This window comes from Cupressus sempervirens, chromosome 11, assembly GCF_028749045.1.
Source record: "Cupressus sempervirens isolate cs-2001-9-10 chromosome 11, ASM2874904v1, whole genome shotgun sequence".
In the NCBI taxonomy this organism is placed as follows: domain Eukaryota; kingdom Viridiplantae; phylum Streptophyta; class Pinopsida; order Cupressales; family Cupressaceae; genus Cupressus; species Cupressus sempervirens.
The window spans coordinates 551,088,076-551,110,551 of NC_143128.1; positions in this window are offsets into that span (position 1 = coordinate 551,088,076).

Consider the following 22,476-nt stretch of genomic DNA (forward strand, 5'->3'; position numbering starts at 1 on the left):
ACACCAAAACAATACGTTGTGAATATAGTGTCCAATTTTCCTATATTGGGCTCCCAAAGAATACACATGAATGCATAACAATCAGTTGCTGATTGACACCAAAACAAAAGGGGGATTGTGATTGTGATCTTTTCTATCATAATCAAGTCTCACAGATCACAACCTTTCAACATACAACTTTATCAATCTCCTTTTGTTTATGATTGTAATATCTATCAAGTCTTTTACTCAAATCACAGAGCTTTATGTGGATTTTGATCATGTTTATGTTTATTTTATCAATGGCAACATAATCTTGGAATACAAATTTTTTTCATTGGACCCAGCTTTGTTTTCTTGGCGGCAATTGTAGTGCTCGTTTTATTCCTAGTCTCTATAATATCAGCTGGCAGAACTGTCTGTTGTGTGCTCAAATAGAATCAATTAAAAAATTTCATTCAATAGACCTCAATAGACCTCATCAGGATGAGGAGTTTTGGAAGAAATTGGATGATGATCTGCTCAAAATCAGAAGCTCAAAAGCTGTGGATATCTGCTTCGGTGATGTAATTATTGATTGCCACACTCATACGAATATGAAGGAGTTGGTGTATGAGTCGAATATTTGTTTGGGTGATATAATTGCTGATTGCTGATGGCCTTTGGCATTGATTAATTATAGTGCTAATTCCAAAAGGAGGTGATCTTCATTTGGTCTAGATTCTCACTAGCCAACTTCTGCATGTTGTTGATGATTTCCCTCCTATTTTCTTATAACTAAACATGTGGATGGTGTCCAAAGTCCTAGTGACAAAGTTTAGTTCAATGAGTCATCATCAAATCCCTATGCAAAATCTAATTCCTCTTGACCTTTAGTTTTAAAACATCATTCCCAAAATTTAAAAAAAAAAATGTTTTATTTCTAACTCTCCATTCATCATCAATTAGCCCTCATTTGATAGCCCAAATAAGTCATACACCACCTCTAGCTCCATAAAAATCTGCCCTCCTCACCTAAAATGTTGATGCCTAGGTCAGACCCTTTAGTATTATCTTCTTTCCACATCCCTTGAGCATTCATTCCTCTTGAAGATTTTCTTCAAGACTCTTTTGTGACCATTCAATGAGAGCTGACCAACCTAGGCTTGACATTCACCTCTTATATTTGTTGAGTTTAAATTCCTAACTTTACCTCCTTTGATTTGTAAGGGTGAAGTTTTCTTTTTCACGCTTGACAGTAATGATGGAATTATCTCCTCTTCTTCCAAAGGCTCAATGATAGAGTTTTCAAGAGAAGATTAATAATTTTCCATTGATCTTTTAAATTTTCTCTTCCTTGAAGAGCCTAGATTTCCATCTCCAAAGGCTCAAATGCAAAAAATCATAAAGTACTTTTAACTCTTTACATACGAAAACAAGCAACAGGTAGTCCAAAGAAAGCATCAACACGAATAAAATATCTATAAAATAAAATACATCCAAAACAGTTTTCCTGTACTGGAAACCAATACATCGAATTATTTTGTCAATGCAGAGAATCTAAATGATTAGGCTCTCTTGATTTTGAAACCCTTACCCACCATGGTCTCTGAATTTGAAACCCTTACTCACCATGGTCTCTGATTTTGAAACCCTTACCCACAAGGCCAAAGGAAGCAAAAGGTAACGAAATCCACTTACACACAAAATAATTTAAAAATTGCTGAAACTACGTTGGGATCAACACAAATAATTTCCATTTCTATATACCCTATTACCAACATTAACCTACAGCCATGGAAAGAAAGTTGATGGAATTTCTACTTAAAAGAAAAGAATGGGATAACAGATGACAAAGCCATTAATCTTTCTGTTATTTTTGTTCATTTCTCTTTAGACTCCATCTAACTACACGTTGAATTCAAAAGCCTTTAGGTAAAAACCCCCAAAATTGAAAAGGTCTCCTAATTGAATACGAGATAATCTGCATGATTTTTATAGTATGCCACTTGAGCAGATATGCAATAATATTGAACTAAATCAGATCCATTATCGATTGAAGACAAAAAAAAACTCCAATCTATAGATTTAGAAATTAAAACTTGGGGATGATAACAAAAGACACTGAATCCAAAAAATCAAAAATCTAAGAAATGCCCCACAATAAAACTAGAATAATCTAATTTATAAACCTACTCCTAAAGGTGTCTATTCATAAAATCCATGAATTACTTATAAGAAAATACTGTGATATATATTCTACAAAAGAGGTAGGATAACAAACTTTTAAATTTTCTGAAATATATATAAACCTAAAATTATTCTGCATTCAAAGATGAATGCCAATTTCTTACTTCTACAAATAGGCATATTTTTTATGATTACAAAATGTAGAGAGGTTGGATTACATACCAAGAAGCAGAATCTTGACTCCATTAGCTATGGCTGCTCCCCTGTTCTCCTTGCCTCTTCCTCTGTTACCCCAAAAAAAAAAAAGAAAACCCAAAAAGAAATAGACAAATATAGATGAAAACAAATATCAAATAAACAAATGACCAAAAATTTAACAGAAAAACCCACAGAAACTAAACAAACAGATGAGATAGACCAGTGTGCACACTTTACAACAAATAAAACCCAAAAATTCAAAGAAAAAATTCCAAAGGAAAAAAATTCAAACAAGAACGAAGCAATAAAAATGAAGCAATCTATGTTTTCTATTGAGCAAAATTACTTATATTGCCCAAATTCTCCACGCTCCTTTCCTATTTTTTTGGCTTATAGACAACGGTCGAAATTTACAATGCTTTTGAAAATTTAAGAGTCGTTCGAAATTTGAAACTCTCTTGGAATATTGGAAAACGTGTTTCTTGTGAGTATTAAAAATGATTCATTTGATACGAAATATAAACATGTTTTACTATTATGATTGATTCAAAGATATTTTAATATATAAAATAAATTATTATTTAAAATTTTAATTTTTTAAAAAAAAATAATACATAAAAGTGTAGTGGAAATTTATTTATCATTATTTAATAAAATATATAATTTCAAAAAGTTTAATTTTATTATTATTATTATATAATATTATTTTATTTTAATTAGTAATGAAATATATTTATGTTAAGATAATGCATACAAATATTTAGAATTTAATAACTATTTATACATTGATATTAATTGTAATGGGAAAACTTGCATAGTTATCATTTTTCATATAACATATTTGAATTCAAACTTATAAGATTGTTATATTTTTTGGGAAGGTAGTTTATCATGCGGTTCATTCCTATGTCATTACCCAATTTTTAATATTTCAAATTCTAAAGTATGTAATTTAATAAAGTGAAATCTTTAGAGCATGCTTCAATTTTTTGAAGGAACAAAGAATCAAATTTAATTTATCTTAATATAGGCCATGCACATTCTTTTGTATGTTGTCTTTAAATTCATTCATTGCCATTAACCTAAGAAAACAAAGGATTGACGAAGGATAACGTATTGCTTATTAAGTCAACAATCTTCTAGCAATGTTCATAAACACCATCTTGACCACATTGAAGTATTGGCAAAGTTGAAATAGCTCTATCAAATAAATATTTTATCAAGCCTCTAAGACACATGGTACATTTTAGTTTCATGCATCTTATCAAATATATCTAAATCAAGATTGAACATAACACATCAAACTAGTGAAAATCAATTTATTCAAGTTATTGTAAATAAATTTTGCATGACAAATTAGTGATATTCCATCATTTATCTACACTTAAGTATCTTACCCTCTTGTTAATTGTCTCATTTACTTATGTTCATTTACTAGCCTAACTATGTTTTAATCTAGGCTATTTTTTTTGTAAATCAGTTATATTCATTCCATTTGCATATATATTTTATGTTTAAAGGCAATTTATTCATTATATTTATTGCCAACACAACATTTTCTTATATTTAATCTAAGGTTTGACCTTATAATTATACCTCAAGTTCTCTTAGGATTATCCTTGTGGTCACCATCAACTTTTCTTTGCATATTGGATCAATCCTTGCCCTACATGATTCATAAGGAGTCTTCCCAGTCCTTCCTTCTCTAGGATTAAAAGTAAGGTATTCCCTTAACAAAGACCCCTTAAGCACCAAATTGTGATGGAGGCTCACCATCAATTAAGGAAAAGAATAAGGTGGAGTTGGCTCACCATCAATTAAGACAAAGAATTAAGACATAGTGAGCTCGGTAGATACTATATAAATTGGTTAACATACCATAGCTCGATTAACACTACGATCTTCTTCACTTCTACTGGATAGCTCGGTAGCCTCTAATACACTTGGTTTGCACTGTACATAGTCCCTGAAGCTAGATAAACACTGTGAACCGACTCAAGTGCTCAATAGATACAATATTTTAACTACTTGACTTGGGAACATCTGAATCACTTGTTTAACACTACAAACTAAATGATGGGCTCGGTAGCAACTATAGCTATTTGAGTAAGTATTAAGTCACTAATAGAAAAATTGACCTTAATGTCAACAATCTCCCCCTTTGGCATTGGTGACAAAAACACTTATCAAAAACAAAAATCTGAACATTCAAAACTATAAGTCAAAAACTTCCTTTATTATCATTTTGTGTCTTCAACTTGGTCTTGACTTTCTGCTATTGTTGCTCGGCAACATACTCTATTTTTTTGATTTTTCAAAATTACTTTTGTAGGGATAATTTTTGCTTATTTTTACAGGTATCTATACTACTCCCCCATACATATATCTCTCCCATATACATACATCTGGAGTATAGTATACTTGTCCTCCTTTTAGAATATCTTCTCCCTCTTTGCATATACAATATATATACTTCTCCCCTTTTTTGACATAAATACCAAAGGTGCATAATATCTATATGATAATACCAAAATGTGACAAGAAATCAGAATGTACCTTCAAAAGTACTACCATTGTCTTGTCCCCATTTTCTTGTAGTACCTTACTTGCATGCACAATGTAATCTGAACCTCTGTTGATAATTCCATCATATAATCAGCTATGGAGAATTTGTTTTCATGGATGGGAGTCTTTGCATGCTCAATGTGTTTCTACAATGCTTCCATTTTTGGAAGAATCGTGCCCCGTATTTTTTCTAGTGTGGCCTTGATTCTAGCTTCTTCCTTCAATAATTCTACCTGTAGATTTGTTAGATATCTAATCTTTGTATAATGTGTAGAACTATAACTTGGATCAAGTGACATCTAGTGTGCACTTTCCTTCATGTCTTCATCTATCTTGGACAATTTCTCCTTGGTTTCCTTTGTGAAGATAGATGTATCACTTAGTTTGACAAATAATGAAACACCATTATTTACAGAGGTTTCTAGAGTAGCAAGATTACTAGATAGTTCAACTTGATCTATTGTAATCTTCTATGCAACTTGCTCCAACACTCTATTTTAAAACATTCTTGCAGCTCTTTGAAGTATCTTGTCCTGTCCATTCAAATCTTCATTGAATACCTGGAAAATTTTTGCTAACTGATCAAGAATAGGTTGAGTACTCTCAACCTCAATACTCAGAACATCAACAAATATGCTCTTTATGTCCTCTAGCACTTGGTTTTTCTTCTCTAAGCTTTTGCTACTTAGCTCTCTTCTTTAGTAGTTCACCCATGATATCCATTTGATCAGGGGTGAGGGTAGAGATATCCCAATTTGGAATAACTATGTCCTCATCTTGATAAATTACTTCCTCTTCTTTACCCTTTTCCTTCATAATGGTAGAAACAATTTGCTTTCCCTTGTCTAAGACTTCAGTACTCGGTTGAGATTGGTTCTCAACTACATTGTACTAGCTATGGAGACTCTTGGAATAGAAACAATTGTAGAAATTGATGGTCTATCAACAAATGTAGAAACAAAACTAACAATAGGAATACCTTGTTGCTGCTGAGGAACTTGTTGCTTGATAGATGAAGTGCTAGGTGTAAGATTTGATGATAAAAAAATCCATAGATCTTAGATATCCTGCATGCAAATAACCTATTACAAGGAAGAAATAAATGCCGAGAGAGAAGGGCTTTCTCAACAAACAAAAAAATTGTATTTGCTTGTGCAAAATAGAATGAATGAAATTACAACCGATCAATCGTTATGAAGGAGATTAAAACCCTAAAAGGGAAGCCCTAAGAGGTAAAAGCCATTTAATAATTACTAATTAATTGTTAAATGTGAATGCAAAAAAGCATAAAGGAGAAATCTTAAGAAGGAAGAAAAGGTAATTTAATAAATGAAATGAAATTAACCTTTTTCTCTAACACCCCCCCTTAAGATGAGAAACAATGTAGCTACAAATAATGCAAGGAAACTATAATGCTGAAAGAAAAATAGGGTCCCAACAACAAGGCTTGATAAGGTATCCAATCACAATCAAATCTCTATGAAACAAAGAAATACAAAAAACCCAGTGGGAAAAACCCTACTCCAAAAAGAGATAGAAAAGGATGCACAAATGAAACATCTCAAGACAATCTCTCAAGACCATAAGTATAATGAAAGCCTCCATGATAGAAGCTTGAGACTCCATAGCCCCCCAAAATGGTAGAACTCCTATGTCGATGAACATACCAATGTGGCTCCAATCTGAAGGAAACAAAGGTAGTGGACAAGGATGACAAAACCCATGTATGTAACGTGCAGGTGGAAGTCCTAGCTGATGCTCAAAGGAGAAAGCATGAAAATCCTGAAATGGAGTCTCTAATGGAGGTGGGATAACAGGTGTGCTGAATTTGTCATCTTAGAGGAGATGTATGTCCCTTAATATATCCTCAACAATTGTAGTACGTGGCTTGATGACTGGAGCTGCAATAGTAACCAATGTTGAAGAGTAATCCTATGCAAGAGATGGAATCTAAATAGGAGGTGGAGGTTTAGAATTCACAATGCTAGTCTTAGGAACAACACATAAGTTCAAGAGACCTAACTTCACCTTAGTAGACTCTCGTGAAAAAGGAGAGTAAGTCTTCGATAGTAGAGATGGTGGACCAAAATGTGAGAAGGAATTGTTACCACATTTTGTTTGCCCCGCCAAGTTTCAAAATTTGAATGTTACCCCGCCCAACGATCACCTCCCCAATTACTAATATTTTAATACCCATGAAGATATCAAAATTACCTAAGTTCCAAACCTTATGATATTTTTATGCCTCGCAAGTTCTCTGCCGTCAGATCAAGGCCGATCAATGGTCGTCACCATCTCGCTATGATAAAGTTGTGCGAGGGTTATGATGGTGACATAGCGACTGGTCGACGCGTGTCCAGTGGGTCCAGCTTGCAGGGTAGAGGATGGCGTGGGTTGAAAAAGTTTATCGTGGGTCAGAAATTTTCTACAGTGTCGTAGGCGCTATGTCGCTATCACGCGTTGGCCCAAAAATTTCCATGGCGACATAGCGCCCGTCAGAAAAGATGTGCCGACGACGGTGAGTCAGCATGTTCAGCGGCAAGGTTTGGCGGGCTGAAGAAGATAACAGTGAGGTTTCAGGCAAGTGGTTGGGTTATGACAGGTACTTCATCTGCCCAGTTGGTAGAGTTCAGTGTCACGACGGCAAATCAGAGGGAGCGACGTGTGCCAGATCTTTAGTTCAGCCAGCACAGTCAAGAGGCAAGTCTTTACGATCGTCAGATCTGCAGAGATCTACGGCTGGCACTATCTCGCCATCAAAAACTGCTCAGGAGATAAAATCGGTGACATAGCGACAGGGCGCCACGTGTCCTGGTGGGACCATATTTTATCCCGCCAGTGCAGTAGGGATCAAATGATCGACAGACCAACAGGGAAGTGCCACATGTACCACAGGCCCAATGAATTACGAGGGAGGAAGGTTGCAGGAAGGTGGGTCTTCGTGGCTGTTAGATTAGAGAAGATCAACGACTGTCGCCATATTGCCATGATGTAAATGTGTGACCTTTACTATAGTGATGTAGTGACAAGTCGCCACGTGTCAGTGGGGCTAGGTCTCGCCAGGGTGCGGTCACTGAGGTATTGCCAGGTGTCAGTTGGATACGACAGCAGTTGTAGAGGTGGCACCAAATTTGATGGGCCCAGGGTAAGGACAGCATGGATTATGATGAGTCTTCATGATCGTTGGATCTAGGCCAATTGATGGTTGTCGCCACCTCGTTATGGGTAAGTCGATCGAGGTTTATGTTGGCGACACAACACCTTGTTGACACGTGTCTCACTAGTCCGGTCAGAAAGGACGGTCAGTGGCTGGCTGTTAATGTAATCGTCACAGTTAATATGAATATCTGCAAGGGTGGTGCGGTTAGTCCGATGATGGAAGGTCAACCACAAAGACTTCCCCAGGTGGCAGAACGAAGAAAGGTGATTGGCCCGCATGACCCAGCTGGCTCATATAGCCTGTTTGACTTGCTTCAACCCTATTGATTCATGAACCAGGAAGCAAAGGTGATCAAGGTTATCTTACGATCTGATCTTCGTGATCAATTCTGAACTACCTGAAATGAACGCAAGGCATAGGGAAACAGTCCACTGTCTTAGTCGATCCATCTACTATGTCAGGATCATTCATTGGTGTCACTTCTGTCTACTCAAGGCATTCCTTTTGTTGAAAATCTAATTTTGTACTTCAGAACCATACTCGAGTGTGATCTTTGATCAGATATTTTGGGGTTCAATGGCAGTAGTTGAAGCAGTTAATACATAATCATTTCCCTCAGTTATGCTCGAACTATAAAGGCAATTTTATAATCTTTTCCAAGGGTCGACTCTTTCTGATTTCTCTGATATTGCTCTGCAACTCTTAGTGTAACATTCCCTGTGCCTTTGAACCAAATGATTCTCTATTTTATCCCTTTCAGCCATTGATGTGTTTGTGCATCCCTTTTGCCTCTCATTGGTGTATTGTCGAGATCTGTAACCTGCATACTATATCTGTTTCTTACCTACTGGATAATATATTAGTGAGATTCCTCTTTCCTTGTGTTATTCAGTTGCGCTTCTTGATCTGCATGAGGTTATTAGATCAAAACAAGCCTATATGTATATATCCTTAGTTTCATTCTCGTTCAATAGTGCATATATGGGCAGAAATGGTCTGAACACTCTATTTTGGTGCATCACCTCTGTAGTTTAGGTAGAGTAGAGTTGTTTTTTGCATCTCCTCCTTCCCCTTTTTCTTCTGAGAGTAGTTAGGTGCGCCCTGATAGTAAGAGGAAGCCGACCTTCTCCAGAGACTCAACCTCACAATTCAAGTCCCACAGCTTGGAGGTTGTTTCCATGTTTCACTAGGTTGTCCTCACGCATAGGCCTTGGACAAGGGTACAAACCTAATTGACAATAGTTTTTGGCATGCCCGGTGGGACAATCCTATTGAAGATTTAAAGTCTATTGGTGTCAAAGAAGGAAGAATTTTAGAGATTAATACTGAAGAGGTAGTGCTGGCTTTAGTATTCAAGCCTTCGAGAGGTTGGTCCTTCAAAGTGCTTGGCAACTCTAAACATCAACAAACCTGGTTCCAGGCCAAAGTTGCAGTGATTCATGCCCAGAGCTGAAACAAGGGCATCTTCTAGAGGTAAATTTCAATATCAAGAGCTTTCCCTTTCAAATCCTAGAAGAAGGAGGACTAGAATTTCATTATCACTAGTTAGGGGTGAAGAAATAGTTAATATACCTGTAAGGTCCACCTCTACTCCTCCTACTACTCAAACTCAGCCTAGATTTCCATCAATGCTCATTAATAGAACACTTGTTTATATGGCACAACCAAGAGTTCATGCTTTTGCCACCTTTAATGGTGGAAGTCCGCTGTTGTTAGTCCAAAGACATGATATACTAGTATCTGCACTAAAAAGCATACCTGATTTTACTGGTGAGACTTCTATCTCCCCTTTAGAGCATATCCAAGAAGTAGCAAATGTCTGTAATATTCATGGTATTACAGAGGATGATGTTGCTATCAGACTTCTAGCCTCATCTTTAAAAGGAAAAGCATTACAGTAGTATAGGGGCTTAGCTCATGGTTCTATAACTAATTGGGATGAACTAGGAGCAGGATTATGTAAACATTTTGAGGATAAGAGTGACCATTTGTCACTATTAGAGCAGCTGACTACAATAAAAAGAGCCCCCCATGAGTGTATGACTGATTTTAATTATACATTCCAAAAGACATGGGATAGAATACCTAGTGCAGTGAAACCTACCCCTGGTAATGCCTTCTTGCATTACCTTAGAGCTTTTGACAGTGATATTGCCACTACAATCCAAACTATGGGAGGGGATACCTTGCCTAATTGTTATGAGATAGCCATAAAAGCTGAGAACATCCTAATACAAGGAGGAAAATTGGCTCCAAGGCCCCCTATGCCTTTCTTTCCTAATGTTCCTAATCACCAACCAGCAATGGCCCCTCTTCCTACAACTTCTACATCACAAACCCTTACTCCAGTCCCTCGAGCTTCTACATCCTCAAATGGGATAGATGAGCTCAAAGAAATGCTCCAAGGTCTAGTGCTGAATACAGATAAAAGAGAGAAGACCCTGGATAAAAAATTGCAAGAGCAGGGGAGGGAGTTGAAGGACCAGGGGAAGAGATTAGAGGATAGTCTCTCTATGATACAAAAGATGAGTAACAAGGTGGTGGCCTTAGAAAGGCAGCAAGATCAAAGTGGCAAGCCTCCCCAACTGCAATATCAAGCTCCAAGTGGTGGTAGGCTTCCTAATCAGTGGAATAGCTCCTTTGATCAGGGTAGGCAAAATAGTCATGCTTCTACTTCAAGCTCAAATCAGAATAGAGCCATAGTCCCTCAAAATAACTTGGCCCAAGATCAAGATTTTTGCCCTTCTTGCAACTATTCTTATACCTATTGCATCTGCTAGAAGGCAAAATCTTATATCGCCCTAACTATCCAAGAACCTGCAGCAAAGAAATCATACGAGGAGGATCATACCAAGGAGGCATCATATATTCAAGGACGTGATGATTTCTCTTTCATGAATAATTAGGATGGGGAGCATTGTAATATAAACTAGGATTCTGTTGCTCATAACACAAGGAGCAGGAAGAGAGCTATGGAACATGCTGCCCCTCCTTCTCCTAAGCAGGCCTCAACTTTGAGTGCTACACCTCATATACAAGCAACAAATGAACAAGCAAGTACTTCACAACAACAAGAGCAAGATCCAAGAAAGAAAGATGCAGGCAGCCCTTATGTTGCCCCACCTCAACCTCTTATAAGTACAGCTCCCAAAGTTTCTACCAAAGTTCCTAATGCACCTTTCAGTGTGGTAGAGAAAATGAAGAAAACCAATGTGAATATCTCTATGTGGGATGCTGTTGCTACCATACCAATGCAGAAGAGGATGTTGCAGCAAGAATTAGAGAAGATTGAACTCAAGGATCAACCATCTATCATGAAGAATGCCACAAGTCTAGTACAACCAACAGGGGATGTGGAGACAAATAAAAGGGTTAGACCTCCCCCATTCTATGTTTCCCTGATTATAGGAGGCAAATTAGTCCACAATTGCATGATAGATTCAGGGGCTAGTAGCTCAGTAATGCCTAGGTGTGTTGCTGATGCTTTAGGGATGAAATATGAGCCCATTGTTAGGGATGTGTTACAACTAGATGGTAGTATTGTCAAAACCATAGGTATCCTTAGGAATGTAGAGATGGCCCTACATGCATGCCCCGGTTGCACTGTGATTCAAGATATATCTGTTGCTGAAGTCAAGCCCTATTTTGCCATCTGTCTTTCAAGAGACTTCACTGCTCAGATTGGTGGATTCATATCTGTTGATTGGTCATATATGTCATTTAAGACTAGATATGGAGCCAATGCCTCAATTAGAGCAGAACCTCAAGCCCTTCATCACACTGAATCTTACACTCCCAACTTCATCAATATGAATTGCCCTATTCTAGAGATGGATGAAAATGACATAGTAAATGAGCCTATCACTTCCATAGCAGAGATTCCTGATTTCTTCTTGGATGAGTGGGCAAATGCATATCAGTTTGAGCCTATGTCAGAAATTCTTGAGACAAGCCTTAGTACATATTGCATAATAGAGAAAGAGGCTCAAGTCCCTGATCTTGTTGGGACTAATGATGATATACATAGAATATGGAGTATGTACTTTGATGGCTCAAGGAATAGAAATGGATCAGGGGCCAGTGTTATGTTGGTCTCTCCTACACAAATAAGATACTACTTCTCCTTCAGGCTCCAATTCAGTTGCACCAATAATGTGGCCGAGTATGAGTCCTTGATTCAAGGTCTCTTACTTGCCCAAAAGAGGGGAATCCAAGCCTTGAAAGTATATGGAGACAGTGACTTGGTAGTGAATCAGGTGAGAGGCCAGAATATCACCAAAAATGGCCTGCTCAAGTCTTGCAAACACAGAGTCTGGGATTTGCTTGAGGGTTTCAATGCATTTAATATTCAGAGCATTCCTAGGAAAGAAAATAAACATGCTGATAGACTTGCAGTGGTGGGTGCAGCTTATGATGTACCAGGGAATCTTGAGGAGGAGAAGAAGCAACAAATTAGGGTGGTAGTGAGGCCTACCATCCCTAACAACAACACTCATTGGCAAGTGTTTGATTCCGATGAGAAAATTGTGAGTTTCTTGCAGAATGAGGCAGAATTCTAAGATAGAAACCAGTCAAGGCTGTGAAATCAGTATGGTGATCAGATCATTCACCTTAGTTCTTACAAGTTGCCCAAGGGTCTCATTACTTTGGAGAGTGTTTTTAATCCTGATGATCAAACAAGGGGCAAAGGAATAAATCTAGCTGTAGAAAAGGATGATTATGCCCCAGTTACAATTGCTGATGGAAAATCTCTGAATATGGGGAAGGTATGTTCTAAAAATGAGCAAGAAAACTTCATTCATTTATGTCAAGAATTTAATGATGTATTTGCTTGGACATATGATGACTTGAAAGGGTTTGACCCTAGTTTGTTTCAGCATACCATAGATCTAGTTGATAAGGCCAAACCAGTAAGGCAAAAATAGAGGCCAGTGAATCCTAAGATTGAGCCCCTAATGAGAAAAGAATTATCTAAGCTGATAGAGGCCAATATAATATTTCCTGTCAAACACTCATCATGGGTAGCTAACCTTGTCCCTGTAAGGAAGAAGAATGGGGAAATCAAATTGTGTGTGGACTTTAGGGATCTTAATCAGGCTTCTCTTAAAGATCACCATCCTCTCCCTTCCATGGAGAAAATTCTATCCAAGGTCAGTGGGTCAAGGAGATTCTCTTTTCTTGATGGATTCTCTGGTTACAACCAAGTGTTGGTTAAAGAATCTGATAGACATAAAACAACATTTACTACTAAATGGGGCACCTATGCTTACTACAAGATGCCATTTGGACTAACAAATGCAGGTGCCACATTTCAGAAGGCAATGGAGATGGCCTTAAAAAAATTAATTGATAAGTTTGTCTTAGTATACCTTGATGATATAACTGTATATTCAAAAGATGTAGAAGATCATTTTGATCATCTAAGGCAGATATTTCTAAGATGTAGAGAGTTTGGGGTTTCCCTCAACCTAGCCAAGTGTGTCTTTGCTACAAGCCAAGGAAAATTATTGGGACACATTGTATCTGAGGATGGTCTGACCATTGATCCAGAAAGAACAAAGGCAATACTTGCCCTTCCTCTTCCTAAACACAAGAAGGGGCTGCAAGGTTTCCTCAGTAGAATAAACATTGTGAGAAGTTTTATCCCTAATCTTGCTACCATGGTGAAACCTCTTACATCAATGCTTAAGAAAGACATGGTTTTCTCATGGACCAAGGAGGGGAAGGAGAGTTTTGAAGAGACCAAGACAGCCATAGCCTCAGCCCCTACTCTCATGAACCCAAATTTTGAGAAAGATTTCATCCTCTACACTTTAGGTGAGTCGAGTATCTCTGCTGTCTTGACTCAGACAAATGGCAAGGGTGAGGAGCAGCCCATAGCTTTCTTTAGTGAAGGGCTCAAAGAATATGAAGATAAGTATAGCTTTTTTGAGAAGAAAGCCCTTGTAGTCATTAGAGCCTTGAAGAAATTCAAGCACCTCTTATCCCACAATAGGATCCATTTGTTGGTGCTCCATGCTAGTGTAAAAGATTTTCTGTTAAGCAAGGATATCAGTGAAAAGAGAGCTGGATAGATCACTAGGGTAATGGAATATGATGTTGATATTTAGATTACCAAGCTGGTAAGAGGGAGAGGATTGTGCAAAGAAATGTTATCAGGTCAGGATTCTGATGAAGAGGCCGCTATGGTATTAACAAAGCAGTAGGAGGAAGGAAATGTTAACGGCCCAAAGAGCTGGATAAATAATATGAAGAGATTCTTATCAGGGAATGGATACCCTCAGGGATTGGACAGAGCTAAAAGGAGACAATATAGACTGCAGTCCATTCCCTACATTGTGATTGATAGTATCTTATTCAGGAGGGATTTTAATGGGACCCTGTTGAGATGCATTGAAGAGGATCAAGCTGAGAGGATGATTAAGGAACTTCATGATGGCCTTGATGGTGGCCATTTGTCTACAAGAACAACTGCCATGAAGATCATGAGGGCTGGTTATTATTGGCCATCTTTGTTCCATGATTGTTATAGGTATGTGAGGAAATGTGAGAAATGTGCTTTCTTTTCAGGCAAACAAAGGCTTGCAGCTCTCCCCCTTCATCCTATTCAGGTGGATCAGCCATTTACCCAGTGGGTGTTGGATTTTATAGGCCCTATTAACCCTCCATCTAGTGCAGGTCATAAATGGATTTTGGCTGCTACTGATTATTTCACTAGATGGACGGAGGCAGTTGCCTTGAAGGATGCCATAGAACCATCAGTGGTTGAGTTCCTTGATGGGATTGTATCTAGGTTTGATGCTCCTTCTACTATCATCTCGGATAATGCTAAATCTTTTGTTGGAGCCCAGATTTGTGCATGGGTAATGAACCACAATATCTACCTAAGCACATCGTCAAATTATTATCCCTAAGGAAATGGTTTGGCTGAGTCTTCCAACAAGAATCTGATCAGAATCATGAAGAGGACAATAGAAGACAATCAGAGGGTCTGGCATAAAAAATTAAAGACTGCTCTATAGGCTGATAGAATAACGCCTAAGAGATCTATCTGGAATTCACCTTTTGTGCTGGTATATGGTAGGGAGGCTAGACTCCCAATTTCACTGGAATTCCCTTGGAGTTGGCTCATCAGCTAGAATTGATTGAAGATTGTGCCATGTCAGTAAGAATGTCAGAGCTGATGGAGCTAAAAGAAAAAAAGGATAAAGCTATGAAGACCCTGGAGTTGCATCAGCAACAGGTGAAAATGAATTTCGATAGGAGGGCTAGGGACAAGACTTTCAAAGAGGGGGATCTAGTTCTGAAATGGGATGCTGATAGGGCAAAACCAGGAAGACATTCTACGTTTGATGCATTGTGGAGTGGCCCTTACCTAATTTGCAGTTGCAAACAGGCTAATGCATTCCAACTGAGCAGACCCAACGGTGAAGTTCTACCCATCCCAGTCAATGGGATTTATCTTAAAGCTTGCTTCTGATGAAGATTGTGAATCCATGTACATAGTTAGTCTATTTCCTTTTCTATTATTTCTTGCCTTTCAAGAAGTGCGTGTGCACAGGGTTCTCCTTTTGAGTTGCCAAGTTCTGAAGTTTTGACAATCTCAAGTTGCAGAGGAAGTTTTGTTTTGCTTCAGTTACAAGGGCAGATCTAGGGTTTTTTATGTTTTAATTCCATGCAGAAGGGTTAGGGTTTTGCAGTTCTCAGATTTGTACCTTTCAGACCCATTTTTGACTCCATAGCCCAATGGATTGTTTACAGGCACTGGTCTTATGCATCGAGCAGGCTCATGCCCCCTGTGAGTCGCTAGAATGTTACCACATTTTGTTTGCCTCGCCAAGTTTCAAAATTTGAATGTTACCCCGCCCAACGGTCACCTCCCCAATTACTAATATTTTAATACCCACGAAGATATCAAAATTACCTAAGTTTTGAACCTTATGATATTTTTACGCCTCGCAAGTTCTCTTTTGTCAGATCAAGACCGATCAATGGTCGTTTCCATCTCGCTATGATAAAGTTGTGCGAGGGTTACGATGGCGACATAGCGACTGGTTGACACATGTCCGGTGGGTCCAGCTTGTAGGGCAGAGGATGGCGCGGGTCGAAAAAGTTTATCGCGGTTCAAAAATTTTCTACGGTGCCGTAGGCACTATGTTGCTATCACGTGTTGGCCCAAAAATTTTCATGGCGACATAGCACCCGTCAAAAAAGATGTGCCAACAACGGTGAGTCAGCATGTTCGGCGGCAAGGTTTGGCAGGCCGGAGAAGATAACGGTAAGGTTTTAGGCAAGCGATTGGGTTATGAAAGGTACTTCATTTGCCTAGTTGGTAGAGTCCAGTGTCATGACAGCAAATTAGAGGGAGCCATGTGTGCCAAATCTTCAGTTCAGCCAACACAGTCAAGAGGCGAGTCTTTACGATCGTCGGATCTACAGAGATCTATGGCTGGCACTATCTTGCCATCAGAAATTTCTCAGGAGATAACATCGACGATGTAGTGACAGGGTGCCACGTGTCCTGTGGGACCGTATTTCATCCCACCAGCGTAGTAGGGATCAGATGACCGACAGACCAACAGGGAAGTGCCACATGTGCCACGAGCCCTGCGAATTACAAGGGAGGAAGGTTGCAGGAAGGTGGGTCTTCATGGCCATTAGATTAGAGAAGATCAACGACTATCACTATATTGCCATGGTGAAAATGTGTGACCTTTACTATAGCAATGTAGTGACAAGTCACCACGTGTCAGTGGGGCCAGGTCTCGCCAGGGTGCGGTCACTGAGGTATTGCCAGGTGTTGGTTGGATACGATAGCAGTTGCAGAGGTGGTGCCAAATCTGATGGGCCTGGGGTAAGGACAGCATGGAGTATGATGAGTCTTCATGATCATCGGATCTAGGTCGATCAATGGTCATCACCACCTCGCTATGGGTAAGTCGCTCGAGGTTTATGTTGGCGACACAGCGCCTTGTTGACACGTGTCTCACTGGTCCGGTCAGAAAGGATGGTCGATGGCTGGTGGTTAATGTAATCATCACAGTTAATATGAATATCTGCAAGGGTGATGCAGTTAGTTTGATGATGAAAGGTCAACCATGAAGACTTCCCCAGGTGGCAGAACGAAGAAAGGTAATTGGCCCGCAAGACCCAACTAGCTCGTATAGCCTATTTGACTTGCTTTAATCCTGTTGATTCATGAACCAAGAAGCAAAGGTGATCAAGGTTATCTTAAGATCTGATCTTCGTGATCAATTCCAACCTACCTGAAATGAATGCAAGGCATAGGGAAACACTCCACCATCTCAGCCGATCCATCTACTGTGTCAGGATCATTCATTGGCATCGCTTCTGTCTACTCGAGGTGTTCCTTCAGTTGAAAATCTAATTTTGTACTTCAAAACCATACTCGAGTGTGATCTTTGATCAGATATTTTGGGGTTCAATGGCAGTAGTTGAAGCAGTTAATACAGAATCATTTCCCTCAGTTATGCTCAAACTATAAAGGCAATTTTGTAATCTTTTCCAAGGGTCGACTCTTTCTGATTTCTCTGATATTGCTCTGCAACTCTCAGTGTAACATTCCCTGTGCCTTTGAACCGAATGATTCTCTGTTTTATCCCTTTCAGCCATTGATGTGTTTGTGCATCCCTTTTGCCTCTCATTGGTGTATTGTCAAGATTTGTAACCTGCATACTGTATCTGTTTCTTGCCTACTGGATAATATATAAGTGAGATTCCTCTTTCCTTGTGTTATTTAGTTGTGCTTCTTGATCTGCATGAGGTTATTAGATCAAAAAAAGCCTGTATGTATATATCCTTAGTTTCATTTTGGTTCAATAGTGCATATATGGGCAGAAATGGTTTGAACACTCTATTTTGGTGCATCACCTCCATAGTTTAGGTAGAGTAGAGTTGTTTTCTGCATCTCCTCCTTCCCCTTTTCCTTCTGAGAGTAGTTAGGTGTGCCCTAATAGTAAGAGGAAGCCGGCCTTCTCCGGAGACTAAACCTTGCAGTTCAAGTCCCACAGCTTGGAGGTTGTTTCCATGTTTCACTAGGTTGTCCTCGCACATAGGCCTTGGACAAGGGTGCAAACCTAAGTGACAATAGGAATATAGGTAGGAAGCATGATTAGCAATCCCTGTAGCAATAATATTTCTTGTCTCACTATCTATGATGTGCACTGAATTTTGTGAAAACTCAATTGTCTTCCTTGCCCCACTATGTGTAATCTAATAAATAGAGAGAAGATTAGAGGACAAAGATAGAACAAAAATTACATCATGAAATGTACCATTAGCAATGCCAGTAGAACCTTTTTGAATTATATTCATAACATTGTTGTTCCCGATCAAAATGTGTGGAGTAGGAGAAGCCTAAAAAAAAGAGAACAAATCTTGAGAAGATGCCATATGGTGTGAAACACTTGAATCTAGTAACCAGCTAGAAGAGGGTGGAGTAGTAGTTGCACATAGTGTATGAACGTTTCCTATATCTTTACCATATGACTGAAATGATGATGATGATGAAGATCTATGAGAAGTAGAAGGAATATCAATGTTGCTCTTCTAAAGGAGAGCTATCAAATCTAAAACTTGTTTGGCATAGCCATCTAACTTCTCCTCATAGCAATGTGACTCATCATGATTAGGCTTATTACAATAAGAACATTTTGGTCTTTCTAGCTTTGATTTACCCCCTTTAGGAGGAGGTGGGCCTGATGAACTATGAGTGTTGGAATCAATTTGAGACTCTATAGAATGAGATTTTTGAGTCTTCTCCTTCATCCTTGAAGATGGTCGAGCTACCAATGCATGATTCTGTGAGCCTTTGAGAGAATCCAACTGAGAGAGCTTAGCTTTCTCTCGAGTCAACCAATCACCAAATACCTCAAAGGATGGCATGGAAAATTTATTACCCAAAACATCTTTGGTGGAATAGAAGGTAGAAGTAAAAATTTGAAAGTTTCCACAAATTTTAGAAAGAACAAGATAAATGCACTCAGTGTTAATCTTGGTCTTCCCACAACCCTACAATAAAGATATCTATTGATTGAACTTCATCAAGAAGTCCTCAATGGAAGGAAAATAATCTAGTATAAGAGAGGTAAGGTCTACCTCAATCCAAAGTGCCTTGAGCTCATTCACTGTACCAAACAAACCTTCAAGCTTGGTCGACATAGCTAGAGGGGTATTGCACCCATCAAGATGAAACTATAGACTGTTAGATACCTATAAAGAAATCAATCCTATTGCCTCATCCATCTTGTTCTTGTGTTGCATGACCTCAAAAGGCCTTTATAAAACTAGTTTCACTACATCTAAACAAGCCTAGAACTCTTTTGATGGAGAAGCTATGTTATCACGGTCTTCCATGTGTGATAGTTATGAGGGGTCAGAAGTTCTCGACAAGAAGAGATCTTGACCATTTTTAAGGTGTTGTATTGTTTTTGAAAAAGTTCTAGTTTACTGATGTAAATTATAATAGAAACAATAATACAAGACACCCCCCACAATACAAAAAACCAAACCCCATCCACTAGAAGGAATGCGTAAATAAGAAGAGAGCAAAAAAAAAGGTTTAGAATCACATGTACCTTTGAGTAATACTAATGGAAAAGTTAGAGAATCTAAATAGGGCTTGATAAGAGCTTTTTGACACTTTTTTTGGATAAAAAAATGGACTATAATGAACAAGTTACGCCCCCCAAAAGATGATAGACATCAATGAAATTCAAGCATAAAAATAGGCACTAAACTAGAAACCAAAAAATATCTATACCATTGTCTCTATCTCTAAATCATCTTTCTGATGCCTCTTTCAGATTGAAAAAAGACACTCGTATGCTCAATATATCTTGAAAAACTATCAGGGCCCTCGAAAGCACATAAAAAAGAAATTAAAAAAATTTCAATGACCCTCCAAGTGGAGGGATGGTGGTGGCTTGGTTGCAAGAGGGTATTAGAGCCACTTGTGAGAGGCAGTGGTGGTGGAACCACTCATGGGAGGTGGAGCAGTGGCCGGTGGGTAGAGTGGCGATGGTTGGAGTTGCGTTCGATGCGACGTCAAAAATTAGAAACCGTTGTAGTTAAAGGGAATAAGGAAGTGTGGTTTTGTAAAAATGTGGTAGCTATGAAACCACAATGTATTTTTAATATGCTTTAAAAAAAAGACATTTTTTGATTAAAAATGCATCTTGATTTGTGTGCAGAGGCCGTACGACCCTGCTGTGCAATTTTTTTTGCCTCCCAAATCAACATTGTCCAAAACAGATGAACTTTATATGAAAATGGGGGTTTTGACAACTTCTAAATGCAACAGTGAGGTTTTTTTGGCCTCAAAATGCTCTTAAAATTAGAGACCCCCCTATTTTCACAAAAAATTACCTGAAAACTCTAGATTTGTTCTGTCAAACCCTAATTCTTCTTTTTCTTCAAACAAGGATAGGCAGCCACAGGCAAGGGTCTAATATCATGTAATATTTGATGATGAAAAAATCCATAGACCCTAGATATCTTGCATGCAAATAACCTATTACAAGAAAAAAAAAAACACAAAGAGAGAAGGGCTTTCTCAACAAACAAGAAAATTGTATTTTCTTGTGCAAAATAGAATGAATGAAATTAAAACTGATGAATCCTTATGAAGGAGATCAAAAACTTAAAAGGGAAGCCTTAAGAGGTAAAAACCATTTAATAATTACTAATTATGTATTAAATGTGAAAGAAAAAAAGAATAAAGGAGAAATCTCAAGAAGGAAGAAAAGGTAATTTAATAAATAAAACTAAATAAACATTTTTCTCTAACATTGGGCATTTCAATCAATGTAACACTCAATAGAACAAATCTAGAGCTTGGTTGGGTTCTTGGTATAGAAGTGGTAACCACAACCAACTCGATTGAAGCTTTCTCTAAGCCATGATTGAGGAGAGTGAGGAAATGAACCCATGACTACTGTTGTAATTTTCTCTGCATCTATTTCCTCAATGCTTTATGTCTCTAGAAGGCTTCCTCTAGGAACTTTTGTTCTTTGTCCTCATCATCCAGATTGACATCATCTAATTCATCATCTTTTATTTCTACTTCTTCTTCCTTATCTTCATCATCCTTATTAGAAACATATATCACAAAGTCATTGGGTTGATGCAATTGATAGATGTTCTTCTATGTAGTTGTAGCTACCTTCACCACATATTCAATGTCCTTAAGCAATATCATGCAAGTTTTTAACTTGAGAGTGAACTTCTTGTCATTTTTCTTCAACAATTCCTTTACCTCCTTATTACTGAGACTTGACATGAGTTGCCTCAAAGTTTGTTCAAAAATATCCTTGGCAATTTTATTTGCACTTTCCCATCTATGTATGATTGCCTTCATGAGTTCATCAAGAATTTGTTGTGCAAGCTCATCTGGTGAATACTTCCACTTACCTAGCTTAGCCATAACAAGATCCTCAATCTACATTTCTCTTCCTCATTCCTTGTCTCATATTTGAGAAATTTGAAACATGCCATGCTAGTTCCTTCTTCCATTTTCTTCAATCTTTCTTGAAGTGTAGGTGCAAATCTCTTGAAGATAATCTACTCATTTTCATCCTCGTCTAACTTCAACTTCCTCCTAGAATTGGCTACTCTACTTGAGAATACAATATGAGATGACTTGCCAAGTTTGGCTATAATAACCTTACCTTTCTTCCTGAGAGGCTCTTCTTCCTTAGATTTGGCTTCCTCTACATCATTCTCTTCATCATCATCTTCTACATCATCACCTTTTCCCTTAGTAAGCATTAGAGGAGAACTTACTTGTTTTGTGCTTTTCAGAAGCTTCTCTACTCTTTTCCTTCATTTATTCACTACTTGAGGTAGCTTGATTTCAAGCTGAATTCTTTCCTTTGCCTCATAATAAGTTCCAAAATAGGTAGCTTTGGGATCCATAGGCTCATTCAAATTTTCCTCTATAATGTCCTTAGTGCCATCAATGTTAACCTCATACTCTAGAGGCTTAACCCATTCCACTCTAGGTTTGACTGCATGAATGTATACTTTGTCATATTTAACCATGAAACATATATCATCCTTTTAGTCTTATACAAGCTTCTTAGGGATGCTAAATCTATCTTGCATCTTTTCTTTTAATATCTCAAAATAGTTAACCATGATGCTATCAAAATTCTCACCCATTTCTGCTATATACTGATTGATTTGATATAAAAAAGGAACACCCTTCCTCCATACTACTGAACCTTTTGAAGGGAAAATTTTTTGAATGTAAAAGAATAGAAAATTCAAAAGAGATCCAAACTTACATGGATTATTCTTTGACCCTCTAATGCTCTCCATGTTCTTGTTGAACTAATTCAACAACAACCTAGAAAGGTTGAAGAATAGATTATTCTTCACTATAT